This window comes from Carcharhinus amblyrhynchos, chromosome 27 (assembly GCF_965287045.1).
Source record: "Carcharhinus amblyrhynchos chromosome 27, sCarAmb.v2.hapA, whole genome shotgun sequence".
NCBI lineage: Eukaryota > Metazoa > Chordata > Chondrichthyes > Carcharhiniformes > Carcharhinidae > Carcharhinus > Carcharhinus amblyrhynchos.
Window position 1 is genome coordinate 30,639,149 of NC_137350.1, and position 19,564 is coordinate 30,658,712.

Below are 19,564 nucleotides of genomic sequence, written 5' to 3' on the forward strand. Positions count from 1 at the left end.
ATCCCAGCTGCGGTTTTTAAAAAATCCATTTTCAATCCCGTTTAGTCAAAAGTATAAACGTGTTGGCTATTTTCTCTGTACTTTCTTCATTGAGATTTGTGCTCATCTTGGGAGGGAGAAGTTATTGGTTGGGAATGGGTTGTTTTTCCATTTGCACCCCTTTGTCAACATAAATTATCTCTATTAGGTATAGATCCCCCTGCCCACTCAAAATGCTCAAATCTTCACCTCGATCCTTCCACTCAGTGTGGCATTTATGACATGTTGCCTTCTGAAGAAGATTGCCAGTTTAGTGGCAGTTGTTGCTCAAATGAGGGCCAGGTTGTGTCTTTAAACATGCACCAGAAGGATCAGGATTGATTGAGATTGTCGAAATTCATTTCATGCAAGATCTTCACACCTAAATTTGACCCAAGTCTCGGGGCTAAAAGACTAATGTCTAATCATTGCACTTTCCCGACCTTCAAATGTGTTACAGTTTTAATTGTGCTCAAGTTTGTCTAGACACATAGTTTGCATTTGCTATGGTCTTATGATCTTCAGCTGTGTAGAGAGCATTTGACTGTTTTCAACTTGTGCTAATGATCTGGCATTCTATTCTATCTGGCTAGCCGTGCACAGCAGAGGCCCATAAGGTTATTAACACTGATTAGCCTACACTGCAATACAAAGCAATACAATGCTTGACTAGCCTAGCAGCCTTGAATTAATTTTGTAGTCTTGGATCATTGTGAGCCAAATATTCCCCTTCTATACTATGCAGTCAATTTTTTAAAATTTTAATATGTTTTTGAGGACACGAGTTACATTTTTATGTTGCAATTACATTTTTTGAAATTTTCCCAATTGTTTGATGCATTGGGCAACCTGAAATCAATATTTATATTTTAATGTTTGAGGACACAACAAGTTACATTTTTTATGTTGCAAATTATATATTTTGAAATTTTCCCGATTGGTAGGTGCAGTGGCAACGTGACACTGGTTCCTGTTTTACACTATGTAGTTTGTATTTTAATATGTTTGAGAACACAAGAGTTACATTTTTATGTTGCAATTATATATTTTGAAATTTTCCCAGTTGGTCAGTGCATTGAGCAATATGACACTAAGTCTTGTAGAGCTGAACATGTTCTGTTTTTCTTAAAAAAGAATAAATTTGTTGTGCAGTGTCTAATGGGGCAGTGTCAAGAATAAAGCCTCTTAAGAAAGAAAAACAGGCCCCAAGTCAGACAGCTGATCCTTAATTAGCTGACTGAAACTGGAATAGCAGTAGGAGTGCTACAACTGGATCAAGGGGGTTGTCTGACTGCAGAGGAGGAAATACATCAGATAGGATTGATTCCCTTCTGGGCCAATTTTCTTCTCCCAACACTCAAAGTTACCAAAACTACAGGTTATCAAACCTACAGGTTGAATTTGGATAACAAACAACAGTAGACTTCACGAATGATAGACTCAAGGTTACTTCTCCAGAGTAGAGGACAAGGTGATTAGGAAAGCAATAAATGTCTAAGGGTATGAAGTACATGAAGAATGACATGTAATTTTTAAAATATATTCATGGGATATGGGCGTTGCTGGCTATGCCAGGAATTTTTGCCCATCCCTAACTGCCCTTAAGAAGGTGGGATGAGCTGCCTTCTTCAACCATTGCAATCTGTGTAATGTAGGTACACCCACAGTGTCGTTAGGGAAGGAGTGCTCGGATTTTGTCCCAGCAACAGTGAAGGGATAGCAATATATTTTCAAATCAGGATGGGGTGTGGCTTGGAGGACAACTTTTAGGTGGTGGTGTTTCCATGTATCTGCTGCTCTTGTCATTCTAGATGGTAGCGGTCATGAGTTTGGAAGGTGCTGTCAGAGTAGCCTTGGTGAGTTCCTGCAGTGCATCTTGTAGATGGTACACAGAACTGCCAGTATGTGTGTGAATGTTTGTGGGTGGGATGCCAAGCAAGTAGGTTGCTTTGTCCTGGATGATGTCTACCTTCTTGAGTGTTGTTAGAGCTGCACACATCCAGGCAAGTGGAGGATATTCCATGCACACTCATGACTTGTGCATTGTAGATTGTGGACAGGATTTGAGGAGTCAGGAGGAGATTCCTACAGGCATTTAGAGATGCAAAGACTGATTAGGGACAGTCAGCATGGCTTTGTGAGTGGAAAATCATGTCTCACAAATTTAATTGAGTTTTTTGAAGGGGAAACCAAGAAGGTAGATGAGGGCAGTGTAATTGATGTTGTCTACATGGACTTTAGCAAGGCCTTTGACAAGGTACAGTATGGGAGGTTGTTGCATAAAGTTAAATCTCACGGGATCCAGGGTGAGGTATCTAAATGGATACAAAATTGGCTTCTCGAGAGAGTGTGGAGATGCCAGCGTTGGACTGGAGTAAACACAGTAAGAAGTCTTACAACACCAGGTTAAAGTCCAACAGGTTTATTTGGTAGCAAACGCCACTAGCCTCAGAATCCTGAAAGCTAGTGGCGTTTGCTACCAGATAAACCTATTGGATTTTAAACTGGTGTTGTTAGACTTCTTACTGTACTTAACAGAAGCCAGAGGGTGGTTGTAGAGAATTGTTTTTCAAACTAGAGGCCTGTAACCAGCGGTGTGCCTCAAGGATCAGTGCTGGGCCCACTGTTATTTGTCATTTATATTAATGATTTGGATGAGAATATAGGGGGCATGGATAGTAAGTTTGCAGATGACACCAAGATTGGTTATTAACTGAGTAAGTCCTGCCCTGGTTCAATCTACCAAAATGCATCACCTCGCATTTGTCTAAATTAAACTCCATCTGCCATTCGTCAACCCACTGGCCCAATGGATCAGGATCTCGCTGCAATTGGAGATAACCTTCCTCACTGTCCACTATGACATCAGGATTGTAATCTCCAATTGCAGCGAGATCCTAATCCATTGGGCCAGTGGGTTGACGAATGGCAGATGGAGTTCAATTTAGACAAATGTGAGGTGATGCATTTTGGTAGATTGAACCAGGGTAGGACTTACTCAGTTAATGGTAGGACATTGGGGAGAGTTACAGAACAAAGATATCTAGGGGTACATGTTCATAGCTTCTTGAAAGTGGAGTCACAGGTGGACAGGGTGGTGAAGAAGGCATTTGGCATGATTGGTTTCATCAATCAGAACATTGAATACAGGAGTTGGGATGTCTTGTTGAAGTTGTATAAGACATTAGTAAGGCCACACTTGGAATACTGTGTGTAATTCTAGTCACTCTATTATAGAAAGAATATTATTAAACTAGAAAGAGTGCAGAAAAGATCTACCAGGATGCTACCGGGACTTGATGGATTGAGTTATAAAGAGAGGCTGAATAGACTGGGTCTTTTTTCTCTGGAGTATAGAAGGCTGAGGTCTATAGAATAATGAGGGGCATAGACAAGGTAGATGGTCAATATCTTTTTCCAAATGTAGGGGAGTCTAAAACTACAGGACATAGGTTTAAGGTGAGAGGGGAGAGATACAAAAGTGTCCAGAGGAGCAATTTTTTCACACAGAGGGTGGCGAGTGTCTGGTACAAGCTGCCAGAGGTAGTAGTAGAGGCGGGGTACAATTTTATCTTTTAAAAAGCACTTAGATAGTTACATGGGTATGATGGGTATAGAGGGATATGAGCCAAATGCAGGCAATTGGGATTAGCTTAGGGGTTTTAAAAAAAAAAAGGGCAGCATGGACAAGTTGGGTAGAAGGGCCTGTTTCCATGCTGTAAACCTTTATGACTCTATGATTCTGGTCTTTGATCTACTTTGGTAGCCAAATAACTTATGTAGTTAGTCCAGTTCAGTTTCTGGTTAATGGTAATCCCAGGATGTTGATAGCGGGGATTCAGTGTTGTTAATGCCATTGAATGTCAAGAGTCAATAGTTAGATTCTCTCTTGTTGAATATGGTGATTGCCTGGCACTTATGTGGCATGAATGTTAATTGCAAATTGTCAGCCCAAGCCTCAGTATTGCCCAAGCCTTGCTGCATCTGGACACAGACTACTTCAGTATCTGAGGAGTCACAAATAGTGCTGAGCATTGTGCAGTCATCTGTGAACAAAAAACAGCACAGCGCAGGAATAGGCCCTTCCATCAAGCCTGCAGTGATACTTAATGCCTTTCTAAGCTAAAGACCTTAAACATCTCCACTTCTGACTTTATTATTGAAGAAAGGTTATTGATGAAGCAGGTGAAAATGGTTGCACCTAGGACACTGAGGAACTCCCATAGTAATATCCTGGAACTGAGCTGATTGATCTTCAAGAACCACAACCCTTCATGCTTGGTATGACTTAAATCAGTTAAAGTTTTCACCCTGATTCCATTGACTCCAGTTTTGCTAGGGTCCTCTGATGCCATGCTCAGTCAAATGTTGCCTTGCTGTGGGCCAAGACTCAGTGAGTCTGGTGGAACTCAATCTGAGCGTCAGTGAGCAGGCTATTGCTAAGCAAATACTGTTTGATAGTCCTGTCGGTATCGCTTCTATCAGTTTGCTGATGATCATGAGTAGACTAATGGGGTGGTATTGACTGGGTTGGATTTGTCCTGCTTTTCATGGACACTTGGGCAGTTGCCAACATTGCCAGGTAGATGCCAGTGTTATAGATGTACTGGAACATCAGGATGCAGCAAGTCCTAGAGCACTTCTTCAGTACTATTACCTTTGCAGTATTTGGTGCCATCACTGTTCCTTGATATTAGATGGAGTGAATCAGATTGGTTGAATTCTGGCATCTATGATGGTGGGAATTCTCTGCCCGTTGAAGTGGTGGAGGCTGCCTCGCTAAATATTTTTAAGACGCGGGTTGATGGGTTTTTGATAGGAGAGGGGATTAAGGGTTATGGGGAGAGGGCGGGAAAGTGGAACTGAGCAGCGACAGATCAGCCATGATCTTATTGAATGGCGGGTCAGGCTCGAAGGGCTGGATGGCCTACTCCTGCTCCTATTTCTTATGTTCTTATGTTCTTATGACCTCCAGAGGAGGACGCGATGGACCATTCACTTGGCACTTCTGGCTGAAGATTGGAACCTTTCACTACTTCAAGGTTTTGCAAACATTTAAGTCAATGAAGTACTTTTAAAGTGCAATAATGAAATAAGTTTCAGTTTGTGGGATATTGGTGAAATAAGGAAAATGAGGTTCCAATAGGGAAGAGGGAACTGGGAAAATAAAACTAACCAAGATTAGCTACTCATGAAGAGGGAAATGGAGAAGGAAATTAACAATTCAGCAAGAGAGATATGTAGTCGAGGCATGCAGCCAATTGGATCAGTTATGAACAGGGAAATGACTAAAGTACAGAGAGTTGTTTAGCTTAGATGAGAACATATTATGGGAAGTAGAGTAATGTTGTAAAAATGGTTAAAATATTTTCATGGCAATGAGCAGGGACGTAAATTAGAAGAACTGGAACCAATTACCCTACAGGAAAATCATCAAAATAAAACAGAAAACGCATCAACAAAGTTCTGGCTTCAAAGAATGGAAAGTAATTATATTAGTATCTAATATTTTTAGGAAGATAGAAATATCTGGAAGGAGGCAGACTGGGAATAATTGTTATAGAGGAATGGTTGAAGCTCAAAGATTGCATATTCTGGAAAGGAAGTTGAAGGGAAACTTACAGTCTGAATAGAAGTGAGTAGGAATAACAAAATGATTATTCTTGGACAGTTTAATTATCTATTTACTGATCTGGACAGAGAGAGAATAAATGGAGAAAAGGGAATGGAAGTATCAAAAAAAAAGTGTGCAAGCTTCCTCAAGCAAACAGTATGTTATTAAAATTTTATTTGCTCCATCCTTAAAGTTGCAAAGAATGGACTAGGGAAACTCAAATCCATTCCTTGCTTGCTCCAAAAACCAAATTTAAAATCCAGTTGTATCCAATTCTTAGTCCCCACAAGAGACAAACACAATCTAAGCTGACAAGATAAGACATTGCACTCCCATCTTGGGCTTGATTTGACATTTGGCCTTAGCCAAAAAGCCAAGAAGCAATATGTTTGTAGGTTTACAAAGGCAGAGGTGTTGCTAGTTCTGATTATGTATGGTAACATTGGGTAGAATTAATGTGGGTGCTGTGGCTCCAATTTGATCCGGTTTGACGCCTAACCAGAAAAGAAAAAAGTCAGTACAATCAACTCGTAAAGGTTGCTAAGGCTTTATTAAAAATTATTTTTAAACAATATAATTCTGATATTAATTGTGAGGTGAAGAGGTGATGATGAGTTTATATAAAACCCTACAAACATTTCAGTCAGTGTATTGTTTGCAGTGTTGGGGGCCATGCAATATGAAGGGTCTGCAGAATAGAAGATGCAGATTCATTAGGATATTTCCAGATGAGGAAATATTGGGTCACTGACTGTGTGGAGTTTGCACGTTGTCCCCGTGCCTGTGTGCATTTCCTTCAGGTGCTCCAGTTTCCTCCCACAGTCTGTAAGACATGCTGGTTAGGTGCATTGACCCGAACAGGCATAGGACTGTGGCAATTCGGGGAAATTCACAGTAGCTTCATTGCAGTGTTAATGTTTTACTTGTGACTAATAAATAAACTTTACTGTTTTACTTTACTCAACATTAAGACAGGTTTGAAAAATTGTCAGAACATTGCAGATTAGTGGTCAGTCTGGGAGAAGTATTTAACTCCATCATCAGCTGCTCCTTGATTCGAGGATGTCATCACACATTTCTGCATTTGGTCTTCATAAAGTTGAACAGATTCATTCTCTACAGATCTTTGGGCACGTGGGGCAGGATGTCACATGAGGTAGTGGAATACAGAGTGAAGAATTTTCTTCCTCTCGTTTCCTTGTCTTTTGCTCCTGTGCCTCATTATTCAGGCATTGGGACTCAAAGTCTGGTGCGAGCATAGGCAGTAAAGAAAACAATTGGTATGTTGGCCTTCATAGTGAGAGGATTTGCGTTTGGGATTAGGGATGTTTTGCTGCAATTGTACAGGGTATTGGTGAGGTCATACCTGGGGTATTGTGTGTAGTTTTGGTGATTTTATCTGAGAAAAGATGCCCTTGCTAAAGAGGAAGTGCAGTGAAGGTTTACTGGGCTGATTCCTGGGATGGCAGATCTGTTATATGAGAACAGACAAAGTTAATTAGGATTTTATTAATCGGAGTTTAGAAGAATGAGAAGGGTCCTCTTAGAAACGTATAAAATTCTAACAGAATTAGACAGAGTAGATTCAGAAAGAACATTTCCATCGGTGGGAGAGTTGAGAACTAGGGGTCATAGTTTGAGGATAAGGGTTAAACCTTTTAGGACAGAGGTGAGGAGAAATTTCTTTACCCAGAGAGTGGTGAATCTGTGGAATTCACTACCACTGAAAGTAGTTGAGGCCAAAACACGTTGTGGGATTCCAAAAAGAAATTAGTGTGTCTGTGAAGTGCTTTCTTTGGCCTGTCCTGAAATGAGGGCCATTTGAAAGAACTATGAAAATTGGGACAGGGTAAATGGCCGCAAATTGTTTCAAGTACTTGAGCAGTCCAGAATGAAGGCCTGGAGGTGGAATATGCTACATAGAAGATTCAGAACTGAGAACAAGAATGAATGTCTTGGCAGAAAGTTATAATGCCATGGAATTCTGTTTCATGTTTAATGGATGAGGCAGAAAGTATGTTAGTTTTCCAGATTAAAATGGATAGATAAGTGAAGGAAAAGGGACAAATTTTATATTGCAACCAGTCAGATAAACAACATCAAGTCTATTTATTGACGTGGTGGGTAAGTGCAAACACGGACTGAGTGGCATGTTTTCCACTTGTGCCTTTTATACATATCTATATTTAATTTCCTTACATTAAGTATGCAAAACCAACCTGAAATATGTGTTTAATATTTTAAATGCTGCAGTTTTTAACATTTATTACCGATAACATAAGTAATGAAGGCTCAAAACATATTTTTCACCTCTGTTCAGATGCATTGTGGCAAGATGTTTCTTGTAGATACAGTCCACTAATGACTGAGTTAGCATTATAATCTTGTTTGCAGTGCAAATGAAAGAGAACTGTCCAAGTAGGTTATTTGATCTGAAATTTCTTAGTGAAGATTCTGAAAATGAAAATAGTACTCTAGAAATGAATTACTTGTTCTGGTAAATGAATTTTTTGATGTCTCAGATTTAGGTAGCACTAAACAAAGCCAGATGTTTCTTGTTGATATAGTATTATCCTTCTGATATCATGGAAGAATTGTTTCTTTAATACAAATCTGCCAGCAGTGACGGTCATAAAACAATCTAAATCTTTGAGAAATGCAATAAAGCAAATAGGCTTTTTTTTAAAGTAAATGTACAGAATCATTAGTTCACTCAGAATTTTAACCAGAATGCGGCTTTATAACATATTGCTCCCCTCTGTTTAATTTGCTCTTCTGACGTATTTAAAGCAAATATTCATTGTTTCTATTGAAGTAATCTAAAGCGTAATAGAGCTGTGGGCAGTGGCTAAATAACAGTTCGTGGTGGTAAGGAGGGAATGTTGGATAGGAGACAGGAAAGATTGTTGGGGTGGCACTGGTGGGAAAGCACAATGACATTTTGAGAATGAAGGGACAGGGGGGTGGCACGGTGACACAGTGGTTAACACTGCTGCCGCACAGTGTCAGGGATCTGGGTTTAGTTCCTGACTTGGTCACTGTCTGTGCGGAGTTTGCACGTTCTCCCTGTGTCTGCACGTGTTTCCCCGGTTTTGTCCAGCAGTCCGAAACATGTGCTGGTTAGGCACATTGGCCATGCTAAATTCTCCCTCAGTGTACCCGAACAGTAACTTCAATGCAATATTAATGTAAGTCTACTTGTGGTACTAATAATCAAACTTCAGAAGCTTTAAATTTTGAGATGTGCTGAAGATGAAATTTACACTATTACCAACATGGTCAAATCCACTAGGGGGCCTCCAACCACATTTACCAACAAGCAAATATGTCTAAAATTAAGACCACCATTTAGTTTACAGAGTAAATATGTACTGTGGCAAGATATTCCTTGTAGATACAGCCCTCTTTAAACAGCCCTCCAAGTGGAGGTGATTGGGTTATCATTTTAATCAGCAGTAACCCCACCACATATTTGGACGTAGGTTAACCTGAAATGAAATTCCCCAACAAAATTTCTGAAAACAACAGTGATCCAGAAAGCAGTAGCTTGTTCCTGATGAACTATTTAATATTACATCGATTATCCGGCAGGGAAACAGGCAATTTTGCCTGACCAGAACCTGCCAGTGTTATGCTTCAGCTGAACTACTTCCTATCCTTTCTCATTTAACTCTTATCAACCTAACTCTCTATTTCCATCTCCTTCCATCATTTATCTAGCCTCCCCTTAAATGTATCTATAATGTCCACCTAATCCACTCCCTTACAGTGTAGAATTGTGAATTCTACACTCGCCCCACTCTCTGGGATGGTGAGTGTTTCTTCTGAATTCTCTACTCGATTTTTTGATAACTTTATGTTTATAGTCTCCAGTTTTGCTCTTCCCCACAAATGAAGGTGTATTTTGTCTACTACGCTCCAGAAGAAAAAAGTCCCAGTTTATCCAGCCTCTCCTTATAACTCAAACCGCCAAGTCCTGGTAGCATCCTAGCATATCTTTTCTGCACTTTTTCTGGTTTAATAATATTCTTTTTATAATAGGGAGACCACAACTGTACATAGTATCCAAGTATGGCCTTACCAATGTCTTGTACAACTTCAACAAGATGTCCGAACTCCTGTATTCAGTGTTCTGACCAATGAAACCAAGCGTGCCAAATGCCTTCTTCACCACTCTGTCCACCTATGACTCCACTTGCAAGGAACTATTAAACTTGGCCTTTGTTCTATAACTTTCCCCAACGTACTACCATTAACTACCAAAATGCATCACCTTGCGTTTATCAAAATTAAACTCCATCTGCCATTTGTCGGCCCACTGGCCCAATTGTTCAAGATCCCGTTGCAATTCTAGATAACCTTCTTCACGGTCCACTATGCCACCAATCTTGGTGTCATCTGCAAACTTATTAACCATGCCTACTAAATTCTCATCCAATCATTAATATAAATGACAAATAACAGTGGACCCAGCAGCGATCCCTGAGGCACACCGCTGGTCACAAGCCTTCAGTTAGAAAAACAACTTACTACAACCACGTTCTGGCTTCTGCCATCAAGCCAATTTTGTATCCATTTAGCTACCTCACCCTGAATCCCGTGAGATTTAACCTTATGCAAAAACGTACCATGTGGTACCTTGTCGAACATAAGAAATAGGAGCAGGGTAGGCCATCTAGCCCTTCGAGCCTGCCCTGCCATTCAATAAGATCATGGTTGATCTGAAGTGGATCAGTTCCACTTACCTGCCTGCTCCCCATAACCCTTAATTTCCTTATCGATCAGAAATCTATCTACCCGTGACTTAAACGTATTCAACGAGGTAGCCTCCACCACTTCAATAGGCAGAGAATTCCAGAGATTCATCACCCTCTGAGAGAAGAAGTTCCTCCTCAACTCTGTTCTAAACTGCCCCCTCCCTCTAGTTCTGGTTTCCTTCCTTAGTGGAAAAAATCTCTCTACCTCCACTCTATCTAGCCCCTTCATTATCTTTTAAGTCTCTATAACACTACCCCCCCCCCCTCAGCCTTCTAAACTCCAACGAGTACAGGCCCAGTCTATTCAATCTCTCTTCATAAGCTAACCCCCTCATCTCCAGTATCAGCCTGGTGAACTTTCTCTGTACTCCCTCCAAGGCCAATATATCCTTACGCAAATAAGGGGACCAAAACTGCACACAGTACTCCAGTTGCAGCCTCACCAGTGCCTTGTACAGTTGCAGCAAGACCTCCCTGCTTTTATACTCCATCCCCCTCGTGATAAGGGCCAACACTCCATTCGCCTTCTTGATCACCTGCTGCACCTGCAGACTGAGCTTTTGCGATTCGTGCACAAGGACCCCCAGGTCCCTCTGCACAGTAGCGTGCTGCAACTTTTCACCATTTAAATAATAATCCATCCTATTATTATTTCTTCCAAAGTGGATAACCTCACATTTGCTAACGTTGTATTCCATCTGCCAGGACCTCGCGCACTCACTCAGCCTATCCAAATCTCTCTGCAGACTTTCCGCGTCCCCCACGCAATTAGCTTTTCCAGTCATCTTCGTGTCATCAGCAAATTTTGTTACCCTACATGCAGTCCCCTCCTCCAAATCATCCATGTATATGGTAAACAGTTGAGACCCCAGCACCGATCCCTGCAGCACGCCACTAGTCACCAACTGCCAAGCAGAAAAGCACCCATTTATTCCAACTCTCTGCTTCCTGTTAGATAGCCAATCCTCAATCCACGCTAACACTTTACCCCCAACTCCGTGTACCCTAACCTTCTGCAGCAACCTTTTGTGCGGCACCTTATCGAACGCCTTCTGGAAATCCAAAAACACCACGTCCACCAGTTCCCCTCTGTCTACCGCACTAGTCACATCTTCATAAAAATCCAGTACATTCGTCAAACACAACTTCTCCTTCATGAATCCATGCTGCGTCTGCTTGATTGAACTGTTCTTTTCTAGGTGTCATTATAGATGACAATTCACACCTCTTTAACCTATGATTACCTCTCTCTCCACTTGCACTGTCTATACCTGTAAAGACTTGATTACCTGAAAAGACTCTCATTCCAACCGTTGTCTTGCAATTGTGACTTTGCCTATAAATGCCGTGTTTGCAAAACACACCTCTCCACTCACCTGATGAAGGAGCAGTGCTGTGAAAGCTCATGATTCCAAATAAACCTTTGGACTTTAACCTGTTGTTGTGAGACTTCTTACTGTGCCTACCCCAGTCCAACGCTGGCATCTCCACATCACCTCTTCAATACAAATGTTTTGAACTAATACAATTGCGTTCAATCCAAGAACTGGAATTTAGATTGTAAATATGATAAAATAGTTCAATCTGTAGCAAGAAAATATTTGGTAGTCTGGACAGGCTCAGATCTGTGTGATAACAACTTAGAACATTCACTACGTTAAAAGTGCTGAGATGTTGACCTGAACTATGACGCTTCATTATACATGATATGTACAAAATCTCTAAATCAGTGGTGGGTCACATGCTGTCCATCTGGGTTCTGAATGCGACCCATCGGACATTTTGTTGATTGTTGCCTATGCGCAGAGTTGCCAGTTCCATCTGCTTTGTTTTTTTCCTCCCAGTATGACTAAAACAATACACACGTAAAAAAGCAAGGGCAAATGAAGTGAGGTGAATGGTGATTGCACGCAACATTGACTGCGAGAGTTGTGCGCCCCAGAGGGTAAATAGTTATTTGTTTTTACCATTTGGAGTTGATAGTTTTTTAATATATAAATAATTAAACATGTCCTATAACTTGTTATAAAATATTCAGCATGTATTAAATGTACGTTATTTCATTTCTGAGGCCGCGATTAGTGAACAAGCCCACTGCTCAAACTTGCAGCGCACTGAGTTGAAGGAGGGTCATGCATGTGGCCCACTTACTAGCCTAAGTTACCATTAGTGGTCTAAATAATTAGAAACCTGAATTTCAAAGCTGTGTTTGTGAAACCTACCTCTCCACTCACCTGATGAAGGAGCAGCGCTCTGGACTTTAACCTGGTGTCGTGAGACTTCTTACTGTGTCCACCCCAGTCCAGTGCCAGCTCTTTCCATTACCTCTTCCATACAAATACACTTTAAATGGAATATTTACCTACTCTTAATCCATTTTCATGCAATTTCCATAGAAATGGTGGAAGACAAGTAGCAGTGTCTCCTCATTTGATTAACTTTGATTTGGCTACTTCTAAGAAACATAATCTCTGTATGTTATTTTTTGTAAGTTTTTTTCAATTCAATTCCTCAAGTATAATTTGTTTTACATGTAATGAGCATTTGCACTTATTGATAATTGCGGTAATGTGTAAAATTAAGTTGCAATCTCTGCTAGTTTGAAAGCAGCATATCTTTCAAAATGCTGGTTCTGATCCATGCTGATGCTTTTGTGGTTTTCTTTTCAAGTTAGTATTGCCAACATCCAGAACAATTTCACTTTACTCTTGGTTACACCAAAAGTGGGTTTTCTTTAATTGAAGCCAGTTATACTGGCTTCAGGGGGGAAACATTTCAAAACATAATGCTTTGTATGACAAGTTGATGCCAATTTTGTCATTGTGCAGTGCATTGTGGGGCGCACCATCCTGAACGGAAGCAGGCCTGTAACGGCCTACAGCCAGATGCTTGACAAAAGCTCATTGTTGTTTTTGTTTCCTTCTGGTTAGTACAGAAGGAAGCCTCAGGTCTTATACTGCACATCGGGGACTGATTTGTCATATTGTGGAGCTGTCCCAGCTTTTGTCTTGCAGGATAACTAATATTGGTGGATCTTCTCAAGCTCTGTGTATTGAAATATTTAAAGCTTCACATATTTTAATGCTGTGAAAATGGAGCATGCGGCTCCACAAGTAAGCTCAAGTCTTGCAACAGGAGTGTAGAAGATAGTGAAATGAGCACAATTAATATATTGTGAAAACCACAAGCTCACCCTGCTTCTGATATCCAGGAATAGTAGTAGATTACATGGTCTACAAATCCTCAGGCTTCTGTGCTTGGTTGTTTGATCTCAACCAGGTCGGTAGCCTTAATATCCTGGCTTAGAGAGGGGAAAGATCAACTTGGGTGCCCTGTCCTAGTCATCATTTATGGAATCTGGCTGTAAGATGAACTTCTGTCAGCATTAGTTAAAAACAGGACCAGACTTGACTGTTATGTTCTTCACTGATGAAAAGTCTGCCAGCATTTCTGCCCAGATGCACTCATAACGAACAGCCACTCAAGTGATGTATTCATGGTCAGCACTGGTCGAACTATAGACTGGTAGTCTATGGATAAGTCAATGCTCTCAAAGAAGAGTGTACGTTAGAAAAATAATGAATCAAGAAATTAAGTAAAATCTGACAAGCTATTACCTATTACACAATTAATTAACTTGCTGTTCCTAAAGTATATTTTTTATTTTAGGTCTTGCCTAATAGAGGAAGCAATGCTGCACGGAATCAAGATAGTGGAATCAAAAAAGGTAATGATCAACTGTCATCTATGCAGTTAAAAGGTGTGAAAATAATGACATTTAACAAGCATATCATAAATTCCTATCGTTGCACTTTTAATAGAGATATTGACCTATTTTAGTAAGTGAGGAAAAAGTACAAATCTTTTACCTTATGAAATCTTAGAGAATGGCAGAATACGTGTGTTTGCCAAAATAATTGAGATCAAAAACTAATTATTGATGAGAAAGAACAGTTGATTCATCCATCTAGAGAAGTCCTAACGTCCTCCCGCTATTCACTTGTTTCTGAAATGATTCCAAGGTTTTTCTTTGAACATCTGCCCTAAACATTCCCTTCCCTAACTTGAACATGTGATACCTATTCCAGGTATTTCTCCAGGTAATTCTTAACAAACTATCATACCTTTATAAGCTCAGTTCTCAGATGCTCACTTTCCAAGTTCAAATGTCTAGTTTCTCCAGTCATTTCTCCTACCCTGACAAAGGGGATTAGTCTCCAAATTCCTATGGATCTATAATGGAAGTCTCAGTTACAGATCTAATTTTCTCAATTAGCAGTATTTTTAAAAAGTATCTTCTTTTGTTCGAAGCTTTTGTTTGAAGCAGTATATTTGGGGCAAAAAAAGTGATGAAGGGAAATTTTTGCCTCAAAAATACATCATAGAATTCATACAGTGCAGAAGAAGCCATTTGGTCCACTGATCTTGCACCGACTCTCCAACAGAACATCTTACCTAGGTCCTATCCCCGTGACCCCAGGTATTTATTTACCCCATTTATTTACCCCTTTAACCTATGCATCTTGGGATGTTAAGGGGCAATTTAGCATGACCAATCAACCTAACCTGCACATCTTTCGAGTGTGGGAGGAAACCCCAAGCAGACATGGGGAGAATGTGCAAACTCGACACAGACAGTCACCCAAAGCTGGTATTAAACCCAGATCCTTGGCACTGTGAGGCAGCAGTGCTAACCACTGTGCTGCCCATCTTGATATAAGTTACGCTGGGTGAGGGTGTGTGTGCCTGCATATAGGTGAATGGCTGATCAGTTAGATAAAATTCTCTTGTGACACCCAACAAATTGGATGATCAGTAATATGATGTTGAGCGCCAACTGCTATGGAAGCAAGAGTTTCGAGGCCTACTTGACACCTAACACCCATGGGATACCTCTATGGCAGAAGGTAATTTCAATGTTTGAAGCCTGCACCCAGATTTCATAAGGCTCATTAAAGTGCACGATTTTGTTTAAAAATAGATCCTTCCCATAATAAAATCCAGAGAGTAGAACCATTCAAGTACATTGATCACGCACACGTAAATGGCTGCTGCTGTGGAAACCTATGCACGTCAGTTGGGTCCTTGTTGCTAACAATACATATCCGTTGTTGCTTAATTTCCTAATGACTTGAAAGAAAGACCTTACATTTTATAGAGCATCTTTCGCATCTGCTGGAACTCCCAAGCCATCTTATAGCCATTTATATACTTTCAAAATATAGCTGCTTGTTCAGTAGGCAAATATGGCAATTTGCACACATCAAGATGTCAGAAATAGCAATAGGTAATGACAAGTTAATCAATTTGATGTTGAGGGAGAAACTTTGATCAGGATACCAGGAGAACAGCCCTGATCTTCAGGTAATGCCATGGGATATTTAGCATCCACTTGACAAGGCTTATCTGCCTGTCCAGCTTGTAGCTATTTCCATCTGTTGTCATGTTATGTCAGACTCGTCTGCCTTACACTATGCTCTCACATCCACTGCAGCTTGTCTGCGTCTGCTTTGTGACGTCTATCATTTAGTTACACCTAGGTTAACCTCTCTTTCTGCTGCCCCCCACTTCATTCTCTCAAGGAGATCTGTGTTGCTTTTTCAGGCTGAACATTTTCTTTCCTGGGTGTCGCTTTTTAGAGTGTTTTTAACACATGCAATTTCAGACACCTCTTCATTTGTCTTACAGTCTATATATGGAATTTTTGGCATATGTCTCAGCATTCACATTTCAAAGACCTCTGTTTTCTGCCAAACATCACAATTTATTGCTAAGGTTTTTTGAGAATTCTGTGAGGATGTGACTAGAGCGGTAGACAGAGGGGGACCGGTGGATGTGGTGTTTCTTGATTTTCAAAAGGCGTTTGATAGGGTGTCGCTCAAAAGGTTGCCTCAGAAGGTTAGGAGGCATGGAGTTGGGGGTAAGGTGTTAGCGTGGATAGAGGATTGGTTGTCTAATAGGAGGCAGAGAGTTGGTATCAACGGGTGCTATTCTGATTGGCAGTCGGTAACTAGTGGAGTGCCGCAGGGATCGGTGCTGGGGCCTCAGCTATTTACCATTTATATAGGTCTGGAGGAGGGGGCTGAGTGTAGGGTGTCGAAATTTGCTGATGACACAAAGATGAGTGGAAAAGCAAATTGTGCGGAGGGTGTGGAAAGTCTGCAGAGGGATCTAGATAGGCTGAGCGAGTGGGCGAGGACCTGGCAGTTGGAATACAATGTTGGCAAGTGTGAGGTTATCCACTTTGGCAGGAATAATAGTAGGAGGGATTACTATTTAAAGGGCGAAAAGCTGCAGCATGCTATGGTGCAGAGGGACCTGGGGGCCCTTGTGCATGAGTCGCAGAAACCCAGTCTGCAGATGCAGCAGGTGATCAAGAAGGCGAATGGGATGCTGGCCTTTATAGCGAGGGGAATATAATATAAAAGCAGGGAGGTCTTGCTGCAACTGTACAGGGCACTGGTGAGGCCGCAGCTGGAGAAGTGTGTGCAGTTTTGGTCGCTGCACATATGCAAGGATATTTTGGCCTTGGAGGGAGTGCAGAGGAGGTTCACTAGGCTGATACCGGAGATGAGGGAGTTGGACTATGAAGAGAGACTAAATAGACTGGGTCTGTACTTGTTGGAGTTTAGAAGGATGAGGGGGGAATCTTACAGAGACGTATAAGATAATGAAGGGGATGGATAGGGTAGAGGTGGAGAGCTTCTTCCCGCTCAGAAAGGACAACAGGACTAGGGGGCACAGCCTTAAGATAAGGGGGGGGGGGGGGCAGTTTAGAACGGAGTTGAGGAGGAACTTCTTCACTCAAAGGGTGGTGAATCTCTGGAATTCTCTGCCTGTTGAAGTGGTGGAGGCTACCTCGCTAAATATATTTAAGACGCGGGTAGATAGGTTTTTGGTAGGCAGGGGAATTAAGGGTTATGGGGAAAAAGCAGGAAAGTGGAACTGAGCCACTTCAGATCAGCCATGATCTTATTGAATGGCAGGGTAGGCTCAAAGGGCTAGATGGCCTATTCCTGCACTTACTTCTTATGTTCTTATCGAATGTAACATCTTATGAATTTATTTCCTTGTTTCAAGTTTGAAACAAGGGAGATAAAGCCTCAGCTCAATGCCTTGTCTGAAAAGCATCTCTAACAAATGCAAAGTTCTCTATACTGCTTTGTATCAGCATAGATTATGTACTTTAGATTTTTAATACGACTTGAATTGGTACCATCTGACTTAGAGGCAAGAGTCTTTCAACTAAGTCAACCTGACACTAATTGTTTGTGAACTGTTTTGGTATTGTTAGACAGAAATAATTAAATTTGTTGGAGTATTTCTGATACTTAAAGTTGCACTGTATCTTTTGTCAGTGCCTAAATGTACAACTTTGTGATTGTTAGACAGCTTGTTGGCACCCAGCTATAGGTATTCCCATTACCGAGATCTCTCCTTTGCAACAGATAAGCCTCTATACTAACACCCCTGCCTAAAAAGACAACATCCTTGGCCAGTTGAAGAAACCTGCCCCTGTTAGCTTCCTTCATGAACCAAAGTGATCACTGACCTTTACCCGCTCCGGAATTGGAGACCAGATTCAGAGGAGGGATACCTTTATCAGGGTTATCATGATTCCAGCTACTTTGAACTTGTACACAGACACCTTCCAGGCAAGTGTCACAGAATGCTGTGATATCTTCCAATCTTCAGTTGAAAGTTTTTAAGCAGGAGACGGCAGTGCTCTTTGTTGATGCTAAAGATTTTGTCGAAGGAGCTAACCGTAAAAAAAAGTGTTACCACATGGGAAGATTCTTAACAGTAAAGGGAATTATCAACTGCGTTTCTAGCCATGCTTGCCCCAGTTTGAATTCAGCATTGCAAAATGGATACCGTTCCATTAATGTATACTGACTCCAAGCACAGGAGCAGGTTTATGCACATGAATGCTCATTTCCCCTGAATCATTCTTCCTGTGGTGATCAGTGCTTGCCTTATTGAATACTTTCCCAATCAGATCCTGTCTAATGACTGCAGCAGTCAGAGAAGCTCGATCAGTAGACGGATCTTCTCCCTCACAGTCATCCCTTGCATTCCATTTCAGCTGCCTCTTACCTTCTGGTTGCTCAATTTAGGCCCTCTTTGCAGGACAAAGCTATGGAGCATTCAGCTGTCCGACTACTCCTTGTGTCAGTCTAAGCAATGGAATCCGTGCTTCGAATGCAGAAGGTATTTTTGAATATGACCATGTGCAGAGGTTGGCTGCACTGCAGCTCTCCTGATTTCTAATCCTCGGGTATTCGGATGTCACGAGCCAGGAAATATCCTTGGCCTGTGAAAACCATCCTTCCGTTTTCTTTTGGCCTAGAACCATGAAGGCTTTGTGCTGTGATAACCGTGACTTCTGGAAGAGAGCCATCCCTGATTTGGATGAAACATATAGGCCGCTGATGGAGCCTTGCAAAATCAAATCTGTTATGTCTGGGGAATTGTTATTGACTCTAATCTTACTCATTCGCATACCCGCAGTATCTAGTGGATAATAACTGAACTTCCGCGCCTTGGAGCACTATTTTTAATGTAGACACAGTTCTAAGAACTGCTCAAAGAGCCCACACATGTTTCCATTTTAAATCTTAGATGTTTGAGGTATAATAAATCATCTCTGCAAAAAAATGTTGTGGTATTCTGACAAAAAAGAAAAAGTGATTGATGTCCTTTTATAAATTATGCAATACATCTTAGATTACCTGGATTAAAACTCCTCCGTTCTCTTGTTTCTTAATGTTCTTCTGTTAAACGGCTCTATGTCTCTTGCAAGCTTAATCAACAATTATTGCTTTGATGGTTTCATTTTTACCCAATATTTTTGGCCTCATTATCTTTTCTGATCTTGAGTGGAACACCCATTGTTAAAGCTGTTGTTAAAGAAAGGCATTTTATCCTTGTGCACCAAATATTTATTTTGCTCTTAAAGGTGTTGACTTTTTTTTATGAATCCACGCTATCATTGGAAAGATTTACCTGTTAGAGTGTGCATGTTGGCAAATTGTAGGTTCATGATTTTGCCTCTGTTTTGAATAAAAATCTTGATTCTTGATATGCAGAAGCAACAAATAAGACTCTGTATAGCTAACATTAATTCATAAAACAAGCCTCAATAGCTCTAATGCCCTGTAAAGTTTAACACCTG

The 19,564-nt window shown here is 40.9% G+C and overlaps 1 protein-coding gene across 2 annotated transcripts in view; it reads left to right on the forward strand.

Annotated features, from left to right (window-relative positions):
- Window positions 1-19,564, forward strand: part of raraa (retinoic acid receptor, alpha a) — a 575,761-nt gene that overhangs the window by 144,455 nt on the left and 411,742 nt on the right. For both annotated transcript variants that reach the window (XM_080213768.1, XM_080213765.1), the window contains exon 3: window positions 14,059-14,116. The gene's annotated coding sequence lies outside the window, so the exon portion shown is untranslated. The remainder of the gene's footprint in view (window positions 1-14,058; window positions 14,117-19,564) is intronic.